Below are 6,000 nucleotides of genomic sequence, written 5' to 3'. Positions count from 1 at the left end.
ACTTCTAATGTAATCATATAAAGCATGCATGTTCAAGATAGCATACATCGGTCATCGCAGATCTTCACAATTGCTGTAATAATCTGTGCATACTCTCGAATCGTAATGGTCACTTGGACCATGTACTTTTAATGTAATCTCAACTGCAATCCAGGTAATCTGATTCTACTATTAGATGAAGCACAGTTTTTATTTTATATAACCTTTGTTATATAGGCAAGTCAGTTAAGAACAAATTCTTATTTACAATGACAGCCTAGGAACAGTGGGTTAACTGCCTTGTTCAGGTGCAGAACAACATATTTTTACCTTGTCAGCTCAGGGATTCAATCTTGCAACCTTTCAGTTACTGGCCCAACGCTTTTACCACTAAGCTACCTGCCGCCCCAGTGATATAACATGAATCTGCTTTATAAATAAACTAAATATCTGACATTGTATTCCCATTTGAACTTTGCTGTGCTTTTAAATGGTTGAAAGTGCAGTAGTAGACATTTGGGTGAAAACTAAACCAAAAATCAAACATTGGAATTTGGTTATGCTTTTAGGTTGAAAGCATAGTGATAACACATTGGAAATTCAACTACCTTTGGCTGTCTTTTTGAGTTGGTGAATATAGGTTGTGGCTGGGCTGCGTCGGAATCTCGTTGATTGACGTCTCAACCAAATATTACCCAATTATCCATGTTGAAAGGAGGGGGGTGCCCGTTTGGTCAGGTGTTTCTCTCTTTCTCTCTTTAGAGCTCTTTCATAATGTCTTTCCACGATTCCTCCCACATCTCCTCACCTCTTTCTCTCACCCCTCTGACCTTCTTCTTTAAGGGTTTTATGAAGGATGTGTGGAGAGAGGATGTAAGAAATCATGAGAAAATGAATTGAGAACGACCCTCTCTGTTGCTCAATGATGGAAGTATTACACTTCTATTCCCCGTCTTCTGAATGGACCATGTCAACTCGGGGTGTTGCCCAACCAATCAGGGCAATGAGGACAGATAGGGCCCCACATAGTGCATCCATGAAGAAGGGTAGAGACAGAATGAGACAAGAAGAGAGGGAGCGAGAAAGAGAGATGGGTTCAACATTGAATGACAAGGAGGCTCCTTTGTCACCAGTTGTCTCTGTTGAGAAAAATGTTTAAAAAAAAGATCTCTCATGTTGGCCATTTTTCATTTGTGTAAGAAGGCATAAACAAGTACTTCATTTAGTTTTTTATTTGATTTATTAGGATCCCCAGACGCCAATGGAGACAGCTAGTCTTACTGGGGTCCGACACATAATGAAAAAAACATTACAGACAAAAAACTTTACAATTTACATACATTTAAAAACATTAACATGTAGTGTGTGCGTGCATCTATCAGTCACTCATACATGTCAGTGTACACGTACAGTGGCTTGCGAAAGTATCCCCCCCCCCCCTTGGCATTTTTACTATTTTAGTACCTTACAACCTGGAGTTAAAATAGATTTTGGGGGGGTTAGTATCATTTGATTTACACAACATGCCTACCACTTTGAAGATGCAAAGTATGTTTTATTGTGAAACAAAAAAGAAATAAGACAAAAAACAGAACTTGAGCGTGCATAACTATTGATCCCCCCAAAGTCAATACTTTGTAGAGCCACCTTTTGCAGCAATTACAGCTGCAAGTCTCTTGGGGTATGTCTCTATAAGTTTGGCACATCTAGCCACTGGGATTTTTGCCCATTCTTCAAGGAAAAACTGCTCCAGCTCCTTCAAGTGGGAAGGGTTCCGCTGGTGTACAGCAATCTTTAAGTCATACCACAGATTCTCAATTGGATTGAGGTCTGGGCTTTGACAAGGCCATTCCAAGACATTTAAATGTTTCCCCTTAAAGTACTCAAGTGTTGATTTATCAGTATGCTTAGGGTCATTGTCCTGCTTGAAGGTGAACCTCTGTCCCAGTCTCAAATCTCTAGAAGACTGAAACAGGTTTCCCTCAAGAATTTCCCTGTATCTAGCGCCATCCATCATTCCTTCAATTCTGACCAGTTTCCCAGTCCCTGTCGATGAAAAACACCCCCACAGCATGATGCTACCACCACCATGCTTCACTGTGGGGATGTTGTTCTCGGGGTGATGAGAGGTGTTGGGTTTGCGCCAGACAGCATTTTCCTTGATGGCCAAAAAGCTCAATTTTAGTCTCATCTGACCAGCGTACCTTCTTCCATATGTTTGGGGAGTCTCCCACATGCCTTTTGGCGAACACCAAATGTTTTTGCTTATGTTTTTCTTTAAGCAATGGCTTTTTTCTGGCCACTCTTCTGTAATGCCCAGCTCTGTGGAGTGTATGGCTTAAAGTGGTCCTATGGACAGATACTCCAATCTCCGCTGTGGAGCTTTGCAGCTCCTTCAGAGTTATCTTTGGTCTCTTTGTTGCCTCTCTGATTAATGCCCTCCTTGCCTGGTCTGTGAGTTTTGGTGGGCGGCCCTCTCTTGGCAGTGTTTGTTGTGGTGCCATATTATTTACATTTTCGATAATGGATTTAATGGTGCTCCGTGGGATGTTCAAAGTTTAGGATATTTTTTTGTAACCCAACCCTGATCTGTACTTCTCCACAAATTTGTCCTTGACATGTTTGGAGAGCTCCTTGGTCTTCATAGTGCCGCTTGCTTGGTGGTGCCCCTTGCTTAGTGGTGTTGCAGACTCTGGGGCCTTTCAGAACAGGTGTATATATACTGAGATTATGTGACAGATCATGTGACACTTAGATTGCACACAGGTGGACTTTATTTAACTAATTATGTGACTTCTGAAGGTAATTGGTTGCACCAGATATTATTTAGGGGCTTCATAGCAAAGGGGGTGTATACCTATGCACATACCACTTTTCTAATTTTTAATTAAAAAAAAAATATATATATTTTTTGTTTTTCTTTTCACTTCACCAATTTGGACTATTTTGTGTGTGTCCATTACATGAAATCCAAATAAAAATGAATTTAAATTACAGGTTGTAATGCAACAAAATAGGAAAAATGACAAGGGGGATGAATACTTTTGCAAGGCACTGTATACACACAAGAAGTAGGTCACATGGGAGAGAGGTGTTGTGCCATGAGGGGTTGCTTAGTTAGTTTTTTTAAACCAGGTTTGCTGTTCGCTTGCACTATATAAGATTGAAGCGAGTTCCATGCACTCATGACTCTGTATAATACTATACATTTCTTTGAATATGTTCTGGACCTGGGGACTGTGATAAGACCCCTGGTGCATGTCTGGTGGGGTAAGTGTGTGTGTCAGAAGTGACACAGTCTTTCTTAGCCAAGAGAGACTGGCATACATAGTATGAATATTAGACCTCTGATTACAATGAAGAGCAAGACATGCGGCTCTGTTCTGGGTCAGCTGCAGCTTAACTAGGTCTTTTTTGCAACACTTGACCATATGACTGGACAATGATCAAGATAAGATACAACTAGAGCCTGCAGGACTTGCTTTGTGGAGTGTGGTGTCAAAAAAGCAGAGCATCTCTTTATTACAGACAGACCTTTCCCTATCTTTGCAGCCATTGAATCTACAGTATATGTTTTGACCATGACAGTTTACAATGCTCTTAGTTTTAGAGATGTTCAGGACTAGTGCGGCAGGTAGCCTAGTGGTTAGAGCATTGGACTAGTAACCGAAAGGTTGCCAGATCAAATCCCCAAGCTGAAAAGGTAAAAAATAAAAATAAATACAAAATCTCTCATTCTGCCACTTAACAAGGCAGTTATTCCACTGTTCCTAGGCTGTCATTGAAAATAAGCATTTTTTTCTTAACTGACTTGCTTAGTTAAATAAAGATACAATTACAAATTTAAAAAATGACTGGCCACCTATTCCAAAACAGACTGCAACTCTTTGTCAAAGGGTTTCAGTGACTTCATTAGCTGTGGTTGCTGATGCGTATATGGTTGAATCATCAGCATACATGGACACACAAGCTTTGTTTAATGCCAGTGGCAGGTCATTGGTAAAAATAGAAAAGAGTAGAGGGCCTAGAGAGCTGGCCTGCAGTACACCGCACTTTACATGTTTGACATTAGAGAAGCTTCCATTAAAGAAACCCCTCTGGGTTATATTAGATAGATAGCTCTGGATCCAGAATATAGCAGAAGTTGACAAGCCATAACAGATACGTTTTCTCAACAACAGGTTTTGGTCAATAATATCAAAGGCTGCACTGAAATCTAACAGTACAGCTGCCACAATCTTCTTATCAATTTCTTTCAAACAATCAGTCATTTGTCAGTGCAGCACATTCGGAGTGCCCTTCTCTATAAGTACGCTAATGAGTGGCAATTGGGGTATCATCTCATCGTCTTCTAATTATTCTGTGTCACTTCTATCTTCTCTCAATCCTGGCTTATTATGAGATTCTAACCTTCGTAATGCTCCAGGTCTCCTGCTCCTCACTCCCAGTCTCTCCCTCTCATTCTCCTCAAATGCCTTCTGCTCTCTCTCTAGCTTACTCACTTCCTGGCCACCCCCCCACCCCCCTCCTTCTACTCATACTCCCAAACCATCAAGGTCACCTTAGGCCTCCACATAGGGCGGGGGAGCCCTTCTCCGTCTGCCTTTTCTACTATCTGTCTGTCGCTCCTTCCCACAACCGTCAGTATTAAATATGGGTTGTTTCCAAATATTTACTAAATGTCTCACTGTCTCCCTGTCTGAACTCATGGATTTTAGAAAAATCACATGTCTATGGTAGTAATCTCTAAGTGCCAAATGTCTTACACTGCATACAACAACAGCTGACTCCCTGAAGGAAAATAAAACTTTGCTAGATTTCTAAACATTACTTAAGCCACCTTAAAATCAGTATTACAAATGACCTTAAATTCATTATCCAAATGGCCCTCCCATGAGGCTGATCAGACCACAAAGGAAAGCCATGATAGAGGTCAAAAGTCATACCACCCTTTCACAGTAGTGTTTCTTACTATATTAGACAAATGAAAGAAAAACCATCAAACATTTTCTACAAGTTGTATCCCAGGTTCCCAGAACATTCCCTTTATCTAAAGAATTCACGTGTTTAATTAAAACTCGGAAAATACAACTTCTAATATTCCATATGTGTGTGTACCCCTTTAAGATATCGTGTCTAAAAGAAAAATGGAATCTCCTCAAACCCAAAGGTTAAAAACAAACAAAGCATTTCCAGACCTTTTCAATTTAGTAGAAATATGCCTCTATCTCACTCGTTCCCTTCAAGATTACAGCCCCCAGAAAACATTCCAAAGAGAGACAATGAAGCACTCCTTTTCCCAGAAAAAAACACTTGGTCAGCATTCATTATACTCCCCCGATTCAGAAACCCAAACGTTGACTACAAACAAACCCTAATAATAATGATAATTCCATTGTACTCCCTCCAATCATAAGTTTTACATTTCCTCAATGGTTATATGTACTTAATTGAACATGCGCTACCCTTGGATACAATACTTTACTTCAAATCTCTGAAATTCCCCTACTACTTGACTAGTTCTGCCCAAGCTTGCTTGGCAACATTAAAACCCATTTAGTCTGTCTGCAACCAGTCTCTCAAAGTGCTTGATAGGAATACCCAGCCATTAGACACACACAACTGTGATTAATGTTCACTGTCCCTGTAAAATAAAATGAACTCAAACTGCAATCCACTTTACTGACCTGACATTGTTCCACGTACTGGAAACAGATTAAAATGTTAGAATACATTAACTTCCTGTTTCAATTCCCTGCTGTTACCTAAACAATCAAACCAAGAATCAATAACCAGAAACTATCACAAAGCTTTTATCCGACATCAGTCAATCCATAAGAATAAAAACACATTTCGATGGGCACAACTCTATCGCAATTATCTCTCCGCTATTATTTAGAATTCATTAGATTTAGGTAACCGTCTCTTCTATGGTTCAGTCATTTAAATACGACTCCATTCTCAATAGGTTATTCCCGCAGACCATTTAGGCAAGACAACGTATTACATCGAAATCGTCTT

Source organism: Salvelinus namaycush, chromosome 42 (genome assembly GCF_016432855.1).
Source record: "Salvelinus namaycush isolate Seneca chromosome 42, SaNama_1.0, whole genome shotgun sequence".
Taxonomy (NCBI): domain Eukaryota; kingdom Metazoa; phylum Chordata; class Actinopteri; order Salmoniformes; family Salmonidae; genus Salvelinus; species Salvelinus namaycush.
The sequence above is the reverse complement of the archived record's forward strand: the minus strand, read 5'-3'. Positions refer to the sequence as shown.